This window comes from Phacochoerus africanus, chromosome 16 (assembly GCF_016906955.1).
Source record: "Phacochoerus africanus isolate WHEZ1 chromosome 16, ROS_Pafr_v1, whole genome shotgun sequence".
Lineage (NCBI taxonomy): Eukaryota > Metazoa > Chordata > Mammalia > Artiodactyla > Suidae > Phacochoerus > Phacochoerus africanus.
In genome coordinates this window covers 55650890-55670874 of record NC_062559.1, presented here as the reverse complement: position 1 = coordinate 55670874, position 19985 = coordinate 55650890, and the positions used below count along the sequence as shown (strand labels likewise).

Below are 19985 nucleotides of genomic sequence, written 5' to 3'. Positions count from 1 at the left end.
GTCTCTGCAGCAGGGGATTCAAGTCAGGGGAGCCTTGTGTGGGGACTTGAGGAAGTGCACACGCCATTACACATGTAGGGGCATGACATGGCCTGCTTTATGCCACCCTGGGAGGCCTCTAGTGTTGTTCCTGGGGCCACCTGACCGGCACTCAAGTGCTCTAGCGCTGAGCTATATCCCCAGGCCTGGCAACAACCTTTAAACAACACCTTTCATCTGTGTGGCGACACTCAACTCTGCGAAATTAAGTTACACTGTCTCCACCAGGCCCTTCTCTTTGGAAGCTATCAGACTTGGCTCCTCCTAAGGCATTTTCCCTCAGGCCTGCAGCTTCCAGGCCTCAGTCCCTGCGCGAGGTCATCCACAAGGAGAAAAGGACAGAAGCTGCCTGATGAACCCCCAACCCATTTCCCCGTCCATTGGTTTAGCCCAAGAGCTGGCCAAAGGTCTCCAGAACTACCCACATTCCCCTACCTGGGCTCCCAGCCCTTTGTGTCTATAGGTCTGACCCCCCCATCCCCGCCCCCCACCCCTCACCCCCCACTCCACTGAGCCTGTTTTGGAGGGAAGGTGGGGTGAGGGTGACAATTAGGGTTACCATCTATTGTCTGCTCCCGGGAAGTCAGTTGTATCCACAGCTCTCTGGTCTGCCCTGAAAAAGCCCAGCAGTCTGTCTCAGAGGCCTTGCCTTCTCTTTGGGGATCCAACAGAGTTGGAGAAATGAGAAACAGAAGGAAAAGATCCAGATGCCAGTAAGAGGAAGGCTACCCAGAGTGTTAGCACAGGAAGACACAGGAAGAGGCCCTGCACCTGGACTGCTGCTGTTCGAGGGCTGACCTGTAGCTCCCAGTAGTCTCAGGGAGGTTCCTAATAACTGGAGGATGGAGGAAGGTAAAAAGGAGCAAGAGCTTCCATGAATGGAAGACCCAAGAGAGCAGGGGGCACCCGGGTTTGAACCAGGGACCTCTTGATCTGCACTCAAATGCTCTCCCCCTGAGCTATACCCCCACCTCCCTGGTGCAAGTGCCTAATAACGACCTTTCACCTTTGTAGTCACACCCAAGACTTCTACAGATGGAAGGTTTCTATTTAGGTCCAGAGAGCTGGAAAGACCAGCTCTTTATTGCTTTGCAAATTCAGCCCAGAGAGGTCTTCCCCCAGGTCCGAGAGTCCCACATTCCTACCCTTCACCTGTCCTCAGTCTGTGGTGACAGCAGCAGCCTGGAGGAGCACTGACATTTACCACTGGGAGGGACTTAGAGTTTGTTTTTCTCTTGTTCTTCATTACAAAACAGCACCTTGAAGAGATCCTGCCCAAGCTGTTTGGAGACACGTGCAGGACCTACACCTGAAGGTATATATCCCTTCAGTTGCACATCTGTGCATTAACCTGGAAGGGGCTGGTGGGGGCGGCTGGGGAGCTGGTGAACTTCCTACTCCCTAGCTGGGAGCTTTTTTATTTTCCTAGAGTGTGGTAACTCATGTCTCTTAGGCTAATATTTGATGTGTGTAAGCGGGTTGTAGCCTCAATTATATTATTATTGGCTATTATTATCCCCTTGTTTTGGAGGGAAAAACCTGCAGGGATTATGCAGACTGGCTTCAGAATTTTTCTTTCCTTTTCTTTCTTTCTTTCTTTCTTTCTTTCTTTCTTTCTTTCTTTCTTTCTTTCTTTCTTTCTTTCTTTCTTTCTTTCTTTCTTTTTTTAATGGCTACACTCATAGCATATGGAAGTTCCTGGGCCAGGGATTTAATCTGAGTTGTAGTTGCAAACTGTGCTGCAGCTGGGTGACATCAGAGGGCCAGGGATTCTTTTTTATTATTATGTTATCAAAGTACAGTTGATTTACAGTGTTGTGCCAATTTCCGCTGTACAGCAAAGTGACCCAGTCATATAAATATGTTGTATTATATATATAATAAAATCTTGTATTATCTTCCATCATGTTGTATCCTGAGAGACTGGATACAGTTCCCTGTGCTGTGCAGTAGGACCTCATTGCTTAGCCATTCTAAATGGAATAGTTTGCATCTACTAACCCTAAACTCCCTGTCCATCCCACTCCCTCCCCCTCCCCGTTGGCAACCACAAGTCTGTTCTCCATGTCTGTGAGTCTGTTTCCGCTCTGTAGATAAGTTCATTTGTGCCATATTTTAGATTCCGCATATAAGTGATATAATGGTATTTGTCGTTTTTTCTGACTGACTTCACCTAATATGAGAATCTCTGGATGCATCCATGTTGCTGGGATTGGCATTATTTTGTTCTTTTTATGGCTGAGTAGTATTCTATTGTGTATATTTACCACGTCTTCTTAATCCATTCATCTATTGATGGACATTTAGGTTGCCTCCATGTCTTGGCTATTTTGAATAGTGCTGCTATGAACATATAGGTTCATGTTCTTTTTGAATTGTAGTTTTGTCCAGATATATGCCTAGGAGTGGAATTGCTGGGTCCTATGGTAGTTCTATGTTCAGTTTTCTGAGGAACCTGCATACCGTTCTCCATTGTGGTTGTACCAATTTACACTCCCACCAGCAGTGTAGGAGGGTTCCCTTTTCTCCACACCCTCTCCAGCATTTATTATTTGGAGACTTATTAATGATATTCTGACTGGTGTGAGTGGTGCCTCAGCATTTCTCTAATAATTAGTGACTTTGAGCATTTTCTCATATGCCTGGTGGCCATCTATATGCCTTCTTTGGAGGAATGTCTATTTAGGTCTTCTGCCCATTTTTCAATTGGTTTGTTTGGTTTTTTGTTCTGAATTGTGTGTGTTATTTATATATTTTGGATGTTAATCCCTTGTCCGTTGCATTGTTTGCAACTATTTCCTCCTATTCCATAGCTTGCTTTTTATATATATATATATATATAATTTCCTTTGCTGTGCAAAAGCTTGTAAGTGTGATTAGGTCAATTTGTTTATTTTTGTTTTTATTTCTATTGCTTTTGGAGACTGACCTAAGAACACATTTGTACCGTTGATGTCAGAGAATGTTTTGCCTATGTTCTCTTCTAGGAGTTTTACGGTGTCTTGTCTTCTGTTTAAGTCTTTAAGCCATTTTGAGTTTATTTTTGTGCATGGTGTGAGGGTGTGTTCTAGTTTTGTTGATTTACATGCAGCTGTCTGGTTTTCCCAACCCAGTTGCTGAAGAGAGTGCATTTCCCATTTTATATTCTTGCCTCCTTTGTCAAAGATTAACTGACCGTAGGTGTCTGGGATTTATTTTTGGGTCCTCTGTTCTGTTCCATGGAAAAATATATCTGTTTCTGTGCCAATACCACACTCTTTTGACGACTGTAACTTTGTAGAATTATCTGAAGTCTGGGAAGGTTATGCCTCCTGCTTTGTTCTTTTTCCTTAGGATTGCTTTGGAAATTCTGGGTCTTTTATGGTTCCATATGAATTTTTGGATTGTTTGTTCTAGTTCTGCGAAAAATGTCATGAGTAATTTGATAGGGATTGCATTAAATTTGTAGATTGCTTTGAGTAGTATAGGGCTGGGATTCTTAATACATTGTCCCACGGTAGGGACAATATTTACTTTTAAATATTGTTGTTTCTGAGTGTATCGAGGGGTTGAGTGGAGTCGTCCCCTGACAACCAGAATAAGAGGTTCAAGTGGACTAAGGCAGGGCAGTAAACGCACACACGGAAGTCGGATGCAGGAGTGAATTGGCTAGAAGCGCCCCCATGTGGTCATGATGTGGGCTTATTGACCTGAAATAAGAGCACCTTCAAGAGACAACGGGTCCACCATCTAGATGCCACCACAAAGAATGACAGCACCCAGTAGTACAGAAACCACTGCCTTTGCCAGACTTCCTCCAACATTCCCTGGTCATCGCTGGAAGACTCTCTAAAGCTGATCACCTATCTTACTGAGAAAACAGCTCGAAGCTCGCTCACGCCTGAGAGCTCTGTGAGTCTCTGCTGCTTAGACAGGAAGCAGACTCCAGGGTACATTTCCAGTGTCCCTGTTCAAGGCAGGTGACAGAGGTCCCTGTGTGAAGGCAGGGGCAGGGAGGTAGTCCCACACAGCCTCCTGCTTGCAGCCGCACTGCTCAAACGCTTGCAGCCCTAGCAGGTAGCAGGCAGTCCCCGCAGTCAACTCCCTTCTCTCTGCGCGGAGGCAGCTCAAGACGGAGCCCCTGCAGCCCTTCGGCAAGCACAGCCCTGTGCTCGGTAGTGGGGGAGCACACAGGAGGCGTCGAAGCTCCCATTCCCCCCATGCTGATGCCTGTGTGTGGCAGGGGTGGGACAATGCCCACATGAAGGGCGGCATCAGCAAGTCTCTGAGAATAAGCATCACTGGGAGTGGGGGTCGGGTCAGCCCTGGAGAAATTCACTGGGGCTGCAAGAAGAAGCTAGAGAGGCTTTTTCTAGCAAAAGCTCTAAACTATCGAAGCTCTCTTCTGTCCTAGGAAGACTCAATTCCACAGGACCCAGAGGTGAAAAGGCATTTCTTCAATCTGCAGAGAACTGAAAGGGGTACTGAGGGGTGGAGATATTGAGAAAAGTCCTCCAAACGGAGAAGGAACTTTAAGAGTGAACAACAAAGCAGGCAACTCCGTAGAGTAGCTGTATGAAGTTTATTGTGGATGAGACCACAGGCGGGGCTGGCCGGCTGCGATTCGGAGGCCTTCACAGCTGCACTCTGTGCTGTCAGTGGGGTCCAGGGGCATCTAAAGGGGCCACAGCCAAAGACAGAAGCTGCGGGAGAAGCATGTCTGCACGGATGGCAGCCGAGGTTTTTGCCTCCCCTGTGGGGTCTCATGACCATTAACCCTTGCAAGTCATTAACCATCTGTCAGCAAAAGGCATATTCTTCCAGTGTGCCTTTCAGAGGCAGACAAGGGAAGAGGTTGATGGACACTGGTCTGTCTGGGGTGCATTCCTGGTGACAAGGCTAAAGCTGTCTTGCAGAAGGGGAGGGGCAAGAGACGGAGCTGACAAAATGGGGTCGGTGTGGTTCAAACACACAGGCCCCCTCCCTTGTGATCATTGTCTGATAAGCACCCGTGTGGCCTCATCAGTACTTCTGTTTGTTTATCATCAGCCCAGGAGGACAGCTCCACTGCAAACTAAACCCCTTCTCTCTCATTTTCTCCTTCCCCTAAGCCCTGACCCTTCCCACCTGGCAACCCTGCAGCTTCCCCTCCCCCCAGTTCAAGGCAAGTCACCTAAAGCCACCAGTGTTCTCCTAGAAGAGCTTTTAGAATGATCCAGAACTTTGGCCAAACGCGGCACCCAGGAAAATCATCTCCTGTTTCTGTAATGTGGGTGGATGGAAAAAAAAAAAAGAAAGAGTGCTTTGAAAAGTAAAACTTCCCAGGCTTAACAAACTCTGAATCCCTAGGGAGGGGCCTAGGGAACGGGAATATTTGTAGTCCCGCAGCAGCTGCAGGGTAGCTACAGTGCCCAGCTGAGCTATGACGTAAGGCCTTGGCATGGTCTTGGCTAGAACCACATTTCTGGTTCTGGGACTTTCCATTGCCCCAGCCTAGGAGATGAGGGGGACCAGTTTCCTTTCTACCCCCACCTCCGCCAGCTACTGGTTGTCCTCTCAATCTCAGCAGTGAGAAAAGCCAACCTGAAGGGGCCATTTGGTGTGAGACCTTCAGGGGGCACCTGGATTTGAACCAGGGACCTCTTGGATCTGCAGTCAAATGCCCTACCCCTGAGCTATACCCCCTTGCAAGGTATAGTGTCTAACAAATACCCCTTCACCTGTGTTGAAATGCCCACACCCACTGTGCACTGACGTTTCTACGATTCTCAGAAAGTTCTGGAGAGATGGGAATTTTGCCTTCCAGAAAATGAGCACCTTTTGGCCCTCTTCTTCCACATAAATCCCGTCCCAACTTTGGCCCCTAAAAACCTTCTTGTAGTCTTGTTTTTCCCAGTACCACTTTGAAGTTACCTGCTGGAAAAAAAAAAAAATCATTGCTAAGAGCTGGACCACCCCCTTCTTTCCTTCCTCTCCTCAGCAAGCCCCTTAAGCTTGTCCTCAGCCCTCTCTTCCTCCCCCGCCAAACCCCTGCCCTGGTGGATGGTCTGGGGGTCCATTGCCCCACTTGTCCTTGGCTTTGAGAAGGGTTTTGACTGAATCCAGACAAATTATTTGAATTTTTTGCCTAAGAGGTGACGAGCCCCGTCCTGGGGCCTGGAGAGCCTCCCCAGCAGTCTCAGGGGGACCTCAAACCAGAGGGTCAGCGCAGCTGAAGAACCAGGGCCCTCCCTGAGAAACAGGACCGGAGACTCTATGCTGGATGAACCCTGGCCCGAGGCACAGCACGGTGAACCTGGCCCCTGGCCAACGCTATCCCCAAGGTCTAAAGGCCCCGAAGACCCCAAAAGTGTAGAGGAAAGGCCTTCCCCCAGAGGTGGTGAGAATGCCTGCTACGTCCACGTCCAGGAGACCGAAGCTCGGAACGCACAGGGGCCTGTGAAGGGAACCCAGCCAAAGGGGGCGTAGCCGCCATCACCCCTCAATTTAATGCAGTGATTTTTTTACACTCTCTGTATCTTTCTACAGTGTCTAGCCCAACCCTAAGCATGAAAGTTGGTTTGCAGTAACTATTTGTTGGATGGAAGGAAAGAGAGAAAAACTAGCAAAGACATTTTTGTCTGGGGTAAATGCAAATTATCTCAGGTACCACCAGCCACATGAACACTGCTGCTGTGCGAGTACACTGTGCGAGTACGTTCTCCCGCGTTTGGGTTGGAGCCCTTCCTCCCGGAGGTGAGCCAGTTCACAGCTCAAGACGCTCTCTCACGGTCATTCTCCCTCACGGGTCTTCTGGCTCCCTTTGAAATGTTCCCCTCTCTTGCTGAAAAGTAAGAAAAGCCAGGAAGGAATCGGAGAAATGCTCGATTAAAGTTTCCCTTGTTTGGAGTTCCCGTCGTGGCTCGGCGGTCACGAACCCGACTGGCACCCACGAGGACATGGTTCTGAGCCCTGGCCCTGCTCAGCCGGTGAAGTGCCCGGCGTTGCCGTGAGCTGCGGTGTAGGTCGCAGAGGCGGTTCTGATCCCCTGCGGCTGTGGCTGTGGTGGAGGCCGGCAGCTGCAGCTCCGACTTGACCCCTAGCCTGGGAATCTCCACATGCCACGGGAGCGCCCTAAAAAAGACAAAAATAATAATAATAAAACATGTTAAAGCTTCCCTGAGAGACGTTGAAGGGGACGTAAGTGAAGGGCACGCTCCGTTTTAGATGGTCCCCCAAACTAACAACTTCACAGCAGTGTCGATGCTCCCGGACTGGCCTAGAGATTTAACGCAACTCCAGTCAAAATCCCAGTTAGGATTTTTATCGTCTTTGACAGGCTAACGCAAAAAGTTATGTGGGAGGAGTCCCCTGGTGGCTTAGTGGTTGAGGACCCAGTGTTGTCACTACTGGGGCACAGGTTCAATCCCTGACACAGCAACTTCCGCCTGCTGCAAGTACCGGCCAAAAAGAAAAGTTATGTAGGAAAAGGAAGAGCTGGGAATAGCTAGTGTTTTCCTGAAGAACAAGAGCTGGACAAAGAAACTAGTGCTATCAGATGTGAAGACATAAAATCGGTAAGATGGTGTTGTATTGGCACGAGGATAGACACACAAGACCAATAGAGCAGAATCGGACCAGAAATGGACCTCTCCATAGAGAGAAACTGATAAACGAGAGAGCTGGCATTGTAGCACAATGGAGAAAGAGCAGATTTTTTGATAAATGGTGCTAAGACAATTGGATGGCCATACACAAAGTAAATTCTGGAAGGATTTAAGACTTAAGTATAAGAGACCAATCTGCAAACTTTTAAAAGAAAAAGTAAGAGAAAACCCTTATGACCTTGGAGTAAGAGAAGGATTGCTTAATTAAGACGTACGTAAATACGATGAAGAAAAGGATTGGTCGATTCTAGTTTGTTGACGGTAGGAATTTCTGTGTACTGAGAGTCTCCAGAAAGAAAGCGAAAGGGAGAGTCATAGATCAGAAGACGGATGTCAATCGTTATGTCAGCCCAGGAATAGTCGGAAAACAGAAAGCACTCTAGGCTGTTCAGCAGAGAGAATGTAATACAGGCGATTGGTTAACTAGGTTTAGAAGAAGTAACACAGCAGAAAGAGAGCCTCGAGACAGCGCAGAGATAATAACCAGGAAGCAGCTGCCCTAGTGCTAAGAGAATAACTGAAGAGGTTGCAGGAGGCTTGGAGGGGGGCCCTCTAACGTGTTGGGACTCCAGCTTGTGGGGCAAGAGCGCTGCCCAGCTGGTGCTGGTACCCTGGGAACACAGAAGGCTGGTCTCCCAGAGAAGTCCTGAAAATAAGGCTGGTTCTAGGCCTGCCAAACAAAAGTTTGGGCATTTAAACCAGTGCCACCCAGGTGGAGGATCATGGCTGGGGTCCCCTGACAAGAGCGGGCAGAACAAAGCACGTTCTGGTCTGCTTTTGTCATCATAGATCACTTCGCATTTTCTTGTTGGTTATAAAAATGGAATGAGACATCACGCACTCTTTTCCTCTGCCTTCTTTCACTCAGCCTGTTTTCAGATTCGTCCATATTGTTGCATATGTATCATTTCTTTTTATTGCTCGGTAGTGCTCTCTCTGTTCAGTTTTGTGTACCCACCCGCTATTCACCTGTTTATGGTCATTTGTTTGATTTCCAGTGTTTGGCTTTGCTAATAAAGCTGCTATGACACTCACATACAGATTTTTGGATATATGCTTTCGCTTCTTTTGGTTAAACACCTGTGAGTAGATCAGCTGAATCAAAGCGATTGTAACATTTTACAGTCAACCAAGAGTGTATTCCCCCTGCAGATGCTCCATATCCTTGTCAACAATTGATAAGACCTGGAGTTCCCATCGTGGCTCAGCAGTTAACGAACCCAACTGGCATTCAGGAGGACGCAGGTTCTATCCCTGGCCTCGCTCAGTGGGTTAAGGATCTGGCAATGCTGTGAGCTGTGGTGAAGGTTGCAGACCTGGCTCGGATCCCGTGTTGCTGTGCCTGTGGCATAGGCTGGTGGCTACAGCTCTGATTCGACCCCAGCCTGGGAACCTCCGTGTGCCGAGGATGCAGTCCTAAAAAGACAAAAAAAAAAAAAAAAGGTATGGTCTCTCTTTTTAGCTTTAGTTATTCAAACAGGTGTGTAATTATATTAGGTGATTTTAATCTCGTTGTGGTTTTAGTTTGCTTTTCTCTAATGACTAGGGAGCACCCTCAGCAATGTTTGGTATAGCTGGAACCACTTTTCCAGGGTCATTTTTCTCAAACAAGTTCAAGTTAAGGTTGACCAAAATCAGCATCCACATGCTATTTGGGAAGTGGAACGAAGTGGCAGAGCCCTTCATTGTTGTGGTTAGGTGCTGTGACAGACAGACACAGACACCCACAGATGCCAGCCTATCCGGGCTCTCCCCTGTTGTGTCCAGCTTCTCTTCCCAACTGCCTGTCCATCAACAGTAGCCCCAGTCCCATCACCAGATATCTGGCTGAGGACCTACAGAAGCAGTTGCTAGCAGAAGTGGTAATTTTCTTTTCTTTTCTTTTTTTGTCTTTTTGCCTTTTCTAGAGCCGCTCCCACAGCATACTGAGGTTCCCAGGCTGGGGGTCCAATCGGAGCTGTAGCCGCCGGCCTACGCCAGAGCCACAGCAACACGGGATCCGAGCCACATCTGCAACTTACACCACAGCTCACGGCAATGCCAGGTCCTCAACCCGCTGAGCAAGGCCAGAGATCGAACCCGCAACCTCATGGTTCCTAGTCGGATTCGTTAACCACTGCGCCACAACGGGAACTCCCAGAAGTGGTAATTTTCTATCAACTTTTTCACCAGTGTCTTCATGACCTCACTCCAGGGGTGGGATGTGCTTGGCTGCCCAAGCACAGATTTCCTGGCTTCTCTGACTTTTCCACCTTGTCTTGCTTTAGGAAGGCTCAGAAGTGACTGTTCTTTGATCCTCCAACTCCCCCTTCTGGACTGTTACTTCTCCCAGCTCATGATAACATCATGTAGTCTTATTTGCATAACAATTCCTTTGTTCGATAATACATGCAGTGATTCTGCTTCTCTGATGAATACTGACTGGCACATCTCACAGGGTTTTTTTCTCACTTTTTCGCTCATGTATGAAATGTACAAAAATGCATCAATCATGGAGTTCCCATCGTGGCTCAGGGGTTAACGAATCCGACTAGGAACCATGAGGTTGTGGGTTCGGTCCCTGCCCTTGCTCAGTGGGTTAACGATCCAGTGTTGCCGTGAGCTGTGGTGTAGGTTGCAGACGCAGCTCGGATCCCGCATTGCTGTGGCTCTGGCGTAGGCCAGCGGCTACAGCTCTGATTGGACCCCTAGCCTGGGAACAGCCCAAGAAATAGCAAAAAGACAAAAAAAAATGCATCGATCATAGGTGTTCATCTTGATGAATAAAAAAAAAAATACACCTGTGTAATCTCACATCCAGATCAAGAAATAGAACATTAGGCAGAGGTGGATGGAAAGAGATATAAGGGACGGGAGTTCCTGTTGTGCCTCAGCAGAAACGGGCCCAACTATTATCCGTGAGGATGTGGGTTCGATCCCAGCCCTGCTCGGTGGGTTAAGGATCTGGAGTTGCGGCGTAGGTTGTAGAGGCAGCTTGGATCTGGTGTTGCTGTGGCTGTGTTGTAGACTGGCAGCTGCAGCTCCAATTGGACCCCTAACTTGGGAACTTCCATATGTTGCAGGTGCTGCCCTAAAAAAGCAAAAAAAAAAGAGAGAGAGAGAGACAGAGAAAGAGAAGGGATGGAGTAGGGAATTGGTCTTCCCTGCGTGTACATTTTTAGATAGCCTCGACTTTTATATCATTTTAATGTCTTCCATTTCCAAAAAAATAACTCAAGTACAAAGAGATGAACCTGAAAATAAATATAAATAACCTCCAAATCTTATGGTATATTGCATTGATAACATGACCACAAAGAAGGAAACGCCTTCAGTGATAAATATTCTAAGGGAGAAAGAGGTACTAAACTTGACCTAGAAAGTCACTTGGGTGTCACCTGCCGAACCTATGATTTTCAGCAGATGAGTAAATATATTGATGGTTAGGAAAACCTTATTTCTAATTGTGGGAGAAAGGAGATATCAATTTGGAACGGAGATAGGCAAGGAAGAACTGTGGAGTTGGACTGGAATTGTAAGTAGCTTGTGAATACACACACACACACACACACACACACACACACGTAACTCTGCCCTCAGAAAAAGTGCTAGAAACTCAGTTGCAATGAGCACTCCTTATGCCCATATCGTGGTTTTAAAATAACCATTTAAAAGAACAAGAGGTTTGGCTGATTCCAGGGCTGGACAAGAAACCTAAAAGATAAACTATGGAATATTTTGTGCCAGAAAGAATGTAAGTGCTCAAAAACTGATGGGTCATTCAACAGAACAGGGCCAGCTTGAAGAGGCTCACCACTAGCTAAATCTGGGACAATTTGAGCATCAAAACCAAAAGAGGAATGTATTATAGCTCATGAGATGATCCATGAATCCAGGGTAGTAAGTTGTTTGTTTGGGTTTTTTTTTTCATTTTAGGTAGAGAAAGGACCAGTTTACGAAATCTTTACAGAAAAGTCAAACTATAAATGTTAAAAGAAGGATAGAAATATGAAACAATCGTTTTATAACCATCATTGTAAAAACTGACTTAGATAAGAATCATTGATGAATGTTGGAGTTCCCGCCACGGCTCAGCGGTTAACGGATTTGACTAGGGACCGTGAGGTTGAGGGTTCTATCCCTGGCCTCACTCAGTGGGTTAAAGATCCCGCATTGCCCTGAGCTGTGGTGTAGGTCTCAGACATGGCTTGGATCCTGCATTGCTGTGGCTGTGGTATAGGCCGGCAGCTACAGCTCCCATTCGACCCATGGCCTGGGAACCTCCATATGCCGGGAATGCGGCCCTAAAAAGACAAAAAAAAAAGAATCATTGATGTATGCTAAATTTGTTGAATGAAAATTATTAAGGAACAGAATATAGAAAATCTGTCAAACACCACTTAAATTGATTAATCAAATTCAACTTCATCCATAATGTAACAAACCAGAAGTTCCCGTTGCAGCGCAGCGGTTAACAAACCCGACTAGGATCCATGAGGATGCGGGTTCCATCCCCGGCCTCACTCAGTGGGTTAAGGATCCAGGGTTGCCCGTGAGCTGTGGTGCTGAGGCTCGGATCCCGGGTTGCTGGGACTGTGGTATAGGCCAGTAGTTGTAGTTCTGATTCAACAGGCTGGGGGTCGAATCCGAGGTACATGGTGTATCAGGTAGTGCAATCCCTCCAACTTTATTCTCTTTGCTGTTCCTACATGTCTTGCTGTTCCTGGTCTTTTGAATGTCCATACAAATTTTAGAATCAGCGTATAAATATCCACAGAAAAATTATGTGGACTTGCTGAGTCTATAGATAAAGATGAGAGAAGAACTGGCATTGTTACTGTATTTAGTTCTTCATTCTATTAACTTAGTATATCCACCATTTTTTAGGTCTTTTAATTTTTCTCAGTGATAATCTACAGTGTTTCATAAAGAGATGTATGTATATATCTTTATTTCTCAGTAGTTTTTATATTACTGTAAATAGAATTGTTCCAACATTTTCTAACTCTTAAATTTCTATCTTATAGAAAAATAATTTTTAAAATATTTTAACCTTCTATCAAGTGACATGTAATTATCTGCCGATGTTAGTTGTTCATCTGTACAGTTTTGGATTTTCTGCACACCTAATAATACCTGTGAGTAGTGACGATGTTATTTCTTCCTTTTTTAAATCATTTGTGACTTTAATTCCTTTCTCTCTCCTTATCACACTAGCCACGACCTTGGAAACATCATCGAATAGATGTGGTTAGGGTTGTCACTGCCTTTTTCCCAATCCCAAAGGAAAATCTTCCGGTATCTCCTCATTAAATGTGATGCATCCTTCCAAAGAAGACATACAGACAGATGGCCAGCAGGCACCTGAAAAAAATGCTCAACATCACTAATTATCAGAGAAACTCAAATCAAAACTACAATGAGGTACCACCTCACACCGGTCAGAATGGCCATCATTAGTAAGTTTATAAATCCTGGAGAGGGTGTGGAGAAAAGGGAACCCTCCTGCACTGTTGGTGGGAATGTAAATTGGTACAACCACTATGGAGAACAGTATGGAGGTTCCTCAGAAAACTATACATAGATCTACCATATGACCCAGCAATGACACTCCTGGGGATATATTGAGACAAAACATTCATTCAAAAAAATACACACAACCCTATGTTCATTGCAGCACTAGTCACGATAGCCAAGACATGGAAACAACCTAAACGTCCATCAACAGATGAATGGATTAAGAAGATGGGTATACATATAAATGGAATACTACTCAGCCATGAACAAGAACAGAAAATGCCATTTGCAGCAACATGGATGCATCTAGAGACTCTCATACCAAGTGACGTAAGTCAGAAAGAGAAAGACAAATCCCATGTAAGATTACTTCTATGTGGAATCTAAAAAACCCCACATGAGATCACTTCTATGCGGAATCTAAACTATGAACCTATTGCAGAACAGACACAAGGAACAGACTTGTGGTTGCCAAGGGGGAGGGAGGGGGAGTTTGGGGTTAGTAGATGCCAATTGTTACCTTTAGAATGGATAAGCAATGAGGTGCTACTCTATAGCACAGGGAACTACATCCAGCCTCCTGGACTAGAACATGATGGAAGATACCACAAGAAAGGGAATGTGTGTATATATGTATGACTGAGTCACTTTGCTGTGCAGCAGAAATTGGTACAACATTGTAAATCAACTATACTTTAATTTTTAAAAATGTGATGTTTACTACAGAAGTTTTCTAACACCCTTTATAGATGGATAATGCTGCCTTCTTTAGGAAGGCTGAATAACATCTCCCAAAGATAACAAATTGTAATCTCTGCAGTCCCTGCTGTTGCACAGTGGAAATGAATCTGACCAGCATCCATGAGGATGTGGGTTCGATCCCTTTCCTCGCTCAGTGGGTCAAGGATCCTGTGTTGCTATGGCTGTGGTGTGGGCCAGCAGCTATAGCTCCAATTTGACCCCTAGCCTGGGAACTTCCATATGCCCGGGTGTGGTCCTAAAAAACAAAAACAAAAAACATTGTAATCCCTGAAACCTGTGTACCTCACAGGGGGAAAGGGTCTTTGAAGATGGGAAAGGATCTTGAGCTGGGAGATTATCATGGGCGGCCCTCCATGCTGTCACACAGGTGTCCAATAAGAGAGAGGCAGAGGAAGATCTGACACAGACAAAAGAGGAGGCGGCAGTAGGACACGGAGCTCAAGACTGGAGTGATGCAGCCACAAACCGAGGAATGCTGGCAGCTTCTGGAAGCTGGCAGAGGCGAGGAAGAGATTTCCTGTAGGGGCCCTGGAGGGAGGGCATCACTCCGGACACATAGATTTTGGCTCAGTGAAACTGATGTTGAACTTCCGGCCACAGAAGTGTAAAATAATAAACATGTGTTGTTTGAAGCCACCAAATCTGTGACTGTTACAGCAACAATAGAAAACTATGCTGGCTCAGAGTTGGTTTTGTTTTGTTTTTTTTTTAAATCATGAATAGATGTTGATGTTTTCAAATGCTTTTGGGAATTTTATTCTATTCATTCTATTAAGATGAATTTATTGATGTGATGAATTGTATTAATTGATTTTCAAATGTCAACTCAACCTTGAATGCCTGGACTGCATCTGATTGGTCTTAATGTTTTATCCTCTTAGATATTGTTGGGGAGTTCCCACTGTGGCCCAGCAGGGATCAAGAGCATCTCTGGGAGTTCCCATCATGGCTCAGCAGTTAACAAACCCGACCAGCATCCATGAGAACACGGGTTCGATCCCTGGCCTCACTCAGTGGGCTGAGGATCCAGCGTTGCCGTGAGCTCTGGTGTAGCCGGCAGCTACAGCTCCGATTGGACCCCTAGCCTGGGAACCTCCATATGCCACAGGTAGGGTCCTAAAAGGACAAAAAAAAAAAAAAAAAGAGCTTCTCTGGAGCTCTGGGATGCAGGTTCCATCCCTGGCCTAGTGCGGTGGGTTGAAGGACCCTGTATTGCTGCACCTTTGGCATAGGTTGCAATTACAGCTCAAATATGCTTCCTGGCCAGGGAATGCCACCTAATGCGGGGTAGCCAAAAAGGACTTTTTGAAAAAAGTTATTATTGGAATCCTCTAGTTGACAAGAGAGATTGACCTATATTATTCCTCTTGTCTTTCCAGGTTGTTGTTGTTTTTCTTGTCTTGCTTTAGGGTCATGAGGAATTTCCCTGGCCAGGGATCAAACCAATGTCACAACAGTGGCAATGCCAGATCCTTGACTTGCTGAGCCAGCAGGGAGCTCTTGGGTTTTAATATCAATCACACCGGGCTCATAAAATATCTTGGAAAGAATTCCTTATTTTTCTAATTCTCTGATAAATTGTATATAAGATTTGTATTAGTTCTTCCTTCCGTATTTGGAAGATTTCACCAGTGAAATCATCCAAGCCTTGAGCTTTCCTCCTGAGAAGGGTTACTGGCACGGAGTCTATTTAATAGATACAAAAAGAACTCAAGTGTCTGTTTCTTCTTGGTCAGTTACAAGAAATTATGTTTTTCAGGAGTTCCCATTGTGGCTCAGCAGTAATGAACCTGACTAGCATCCATGAGGACGCAGGTTTGATCCCTGGCCTTGCTCAGTGGGTTAAGGATCCGGTGTTGCTGTGAGCTGTGGTGTAGGTCGCAGACGTGGCTTGGATCTGGCAGTTGCATGCAGCTCCGATTTGACCCATAGCCTAGGAACTTCCATATGCTACATGTGTGGCCTTATAAAGACCACCACCACCAACAACAACAACAAAAAAAAAAAAAAAAAAAGAAAAGAAAAGAAAAGAAAAAAGAAAGAAAGAAAAAGAAAAGAAAGAGAGAAAGTTGTTTTTCAAGGGATTCGATATTTTCCTTGAAAATTATATCTAACTTTTGGGACTCCTTGGCATCGAGCTGTTCACAATATTCTTCTTTTATCCCTTCGATGTCTCCAGGCTCTGAAGGCTCTGTCACGGAGCATGCTTCATGTCCCTACCTGTGCCTTCTCTCCTTTTCTCTCGACAGTCTTGCCAAGGGCTCACCAATTTTGTTGGTTTTTTCACCGACTTGGGCTTTGTCGATGGGGTCACTGAGCACTTGCTCTCTGTTCTTATCTTCATCATCTCCTTCCTTCTACATTCTTTGGATTTAATCTGTGGTTCTTTTCCTGATTTCTTGACGTGGCTACTTCTATTGCAGATTGTTCAGCCTCTCCTCCTTTTCCAGTATGAGAGTGGAAGGCGTTAAAGGTCCATTAAGTGTGACGTGAGGTGTCACGCCGGTGTTACATGCGTTCTGTGTTCATCATCATTTGTTTCAAAGAACGTTCTAATTGCTGTGCGTTATGTAGAAGAGTCCTGAAATTTCCATTGCTTATGCTTCAGATAGTCTGATCCTTGTCTGGACTGTTCCTCGCCCCCCACACCTCGTCTGCCTAGCAAATACCCACTGCAGTGCTTCACTCAAGCTGCATGTGTCGAAAAGCCACCGTGACCCCCAGGAAAGACCTAGAACTCCTGCATGCGACTGCATGTTGTTTGCACAGCCATCCCCTTGTCTCCCTGCTGGGATCTCTCAGGTGCCTCTCCCACTCGGCATCCAGCTCCTTTTGCAGCAGCAGCGGCATCTGTCAACATCATGTTTAACCCTCACCAGTGTCTGTCCAACTAACGGCCTTGTGTGCTTGCTCTCCTGGGGCAAATGTCATTTCAGATATTCTCTTTTATCCAGAGAAACCTATAAATTGTCCTAGATTTTTCTATTTGGGGGAGTCCAAATTACATCTCCCAGACAATCTCTCAGCACCAGAACGTGACATAAAAATTCTTTGTTATACCAAAAACCCTGGGGTGTTTTTTTTAGAAAATATGGCCGCTTCGATTGCACACACTCCATGCTCAACACCAGGCTGAGGACTTGCAGATGCTCAGTATGGGCTTGTTGACTAATTTCTACTGAGTAGGTTTTGTCCCTCGCCAAGCTAGAAAGGACTCAGTGTCCCTATAAACTACTCCTAATTTCATCTGACTAGGCTTTGACGTGACAGGCGTCCCTCCAGAAAGGAATATAGTCATCGCCAGGTCATCAAAAATTGATGACTCAAGGGTCGGCCTTATAAAACGTCAACATCTCTTGTAAACATGAGTCAGAATCTGAGTAATAAGCTTGTTTCTGTTATAATTAACAGTGTCGTTGCTGGGGTTGGCCGTGTTCTGAACAGTAAGTATTCCTGAAAGTACATGGTGAGAAATCTAATTTTATTTTAAACTAAAACACAATTTTCAAAAGCTGGGGTGGGAGGGGGGACTTAGTTATGGGAAAATCCAATCACTTCACTAACTGAAATTCAATATTTTGAATTCTTTAAAAAACATCTAAAAGCCCTGATGCTTGTTTCATACGTCTGGATTTTTCCACATTTGGAGTTTGCTTAAAGTAAGACCCACCTAGATTTTTTGCTGTGTTTCTCAACTTTACTGGCTCAAAGTGACCTCACTTTTGCCCCCCAGGGGGAGTCCAGGCCCAGAGCCTTTGCCTCTGCGAGGAAGCCTGGAAGGTTCAATTTTTCATCCCTGAGGCTCAAAGCTCTGATCTCACGGATGATGCAGAGGCCTGGGTGGGTCCCTGTCTAGGCTGTTGTCAGGCAGCATATCAGAATAGCGGAGGCTATGGAAGATTCTAGAAAGCATGAAGGGCCATCGTGAATGCCAGGGCACTGAAACGGCTCCCACATTTTGCCACACACCCACCTTGCCCCAGACTCTCTAAAGCCACATCGGGAGCTTCCCGATGGCTGAGGGTGATGTCACCACGGTGGAAACTGAGCCTCCCTGGAGCTGTGCTTCTCAGACTGAGGCAGAGACACCCCCCCCCCCCCCCGACAGAGGCCAAGAGAGATGAGGCAAATGGGAGCAAGAGAGGGACTTGAAGTATCAAGTCATCAACCCTTTTTAGCAGTTCATAAGCATGCAATCTTTCAAAATTCAAACAGGCATGGACGTGTCACAAAAGGGCTACAAGATTTCTGTGCATCATTAAAGTATGACGACTCAACACAACTTCCAGTTTGCGGAGGGCCATTTCACGCAGTGGCCGGCCCACAAGGCAGGCACAGTCTTGGCTCCCTCCTCGAGTGCCACGGCGTGAATGTCTGTGAAGGGCTGGTCCACAGCCAGCCGGTCCTAGAGACAGGCAGAGCCTCCCCGCAGAAGAGCTGGAAAGGAGGTGGCCCCTCAGAGCCCCCTGTGGCTCCTCCTGAGCGATTCTAGAAAGAACCCAGTGCCCGCCCCATAGAGGAAGCCCAGAGCCAACGCTGGTTCTCCAGCTCTGAGGGCTGCAGGGCAGGTTCTCTGTGCAAGCTCTTGGCACCTTCTTTCCCTTGAGTGTGAGAAAGGCATGTGTGAGAGGCATCAAGCTTGAACAGACACCACCTGGAGTCAAGGACATCTTCCCTGATGCCCAGCCAACTTCTGCCAAGCCCTGGTACGGGTCAGGATGGGCCGGGGTCTGCTGCAGTAACTGCGAAACCCAAAGTCATGGGGCTTATTACAGTAACGGCTCGTTTCACGCTTGTGCTACGTGCTCATCAGAAGTTGGCTAGGAGACCTATTCGAGGTCACCAGGATAGAGGCTAATAGAATAATCACCTTCTCCAATATTGCCGGTCACCATGGTAAAGGGAAAGAAATCTTTGAAAGGCCCCAATTAAATGCTTAGCTCAGAAATGACAACTCATTGGCCAGAACACATCACAATGTCCAATCCAGGCAGAAAAGGCCAGGAAGCACAATCCAGCCGCATCCGTCAGGGGAAGTGAACTAGAAATATTGGGTGAAGAGCAGTATGACCTTGCTGAAAGGCCTAGGACTGGACGTTTGGGCCATGTGCCCGGTGCCAAGGGAAAACCTCAGAACTAAGGGACCAGAGGGAAAAACGTGGGCTGTGCTCAAGCACAGAGGCACCTGCCGGGGATCCCGGGGTCAGCACCCCCCACATCTAAACAGTCTGAACCGCCTGCTTCAGCCTCTCCCCTCCTGGAGCTGACACGTGGTCTCATGGTCACCAGCCTCGCCAGGCTCCTTCCGAGGGGGCTGTGGGTGCGCAGTGCCCTTGCTCCGCAGAGGAGGTGGGGTGGGAGTGGTGACAGCCCAGAGGAGAGTGCCTTCTTGGGACCATAGTTCGTCACACTGCATAGAACAAGGAGTCAAGATTCGTATTAAGTGAGACAAAGAACATATGCATGACTGGAGTTGACACAACATTGTAAATTAACCATAATTAATTTTTTTAAATTTAAAGCCTTAAAAAATAAAGATTTGTATGAAGTGGTTCATTTATGCTCTGTAAACCTACCCTGTACCAGACATGGTAGGGGAGAGAAGAGAAAGGAGATCTGAAGGCTGCAGGGCCAGCTACCCAGGATGCTTTGCAGTGGATCCCCGTCTTTAGTGGCAGGTTGGGTGGGTCGTTATTCCCCAGGTTCAGGTGTGTATCCGAGCCCCACTCCCACCCCACCCATAAACCCTACTAGGAGCTTGTTAAAAATAGACCTTCTTTCTAAAAAGCTTTCCCCACAATAGTAAGGACCCATCCCCAGAGATTTAGATTCAGCAGCTCCAGGAATTGGCTCGCTCGCAATTCTCTGCTTGGCTGATGGTGAGGTGACAGGCGGTGTCACGGGATTAACACTGTCAGTCCTCAGGCTCTGAGGCCCGGGGGCCGTGTGTACTTAACATCTTCCATTTGGTGGGAGTTTGAGCATCTATAAAACAACTCAGGAAACATGCATCAGATTCCCTTATCTGGGCACTTCAAAAGAAAGCTAGGGCAGAGGATATGG

General features: G+C 46.5%; 2 non-coding genes across 2 annotated transcripts; both read right to left on the bottom strand.

Moving 5' to 3' along the window:
- Positions 1-936: 936 nt before the first annotated feature.
- On the bottom strand, positions 937-1008 carry TRNAC-GCA (transfer RNA cysteine (anticodon GCA)). Its single transcript has one exon. It is a non-coding gene; the product is annotated as a tRNA-Cys (tRNA).
- Positions 1009-5630: 4622 nt separating this feature from the next.
- TRNAC-GCA (transfer RNA cysteine (anticodon GCA)) lies at positions 5631-5703 on the bottom strand. Its single transcript has one exon. It is a non-coding gene; the product is annotated as a tRNA-Cys (tRNA).
- Between the last annotated feature and the right edge of the window lie 14282 nt (positions 5704-19985).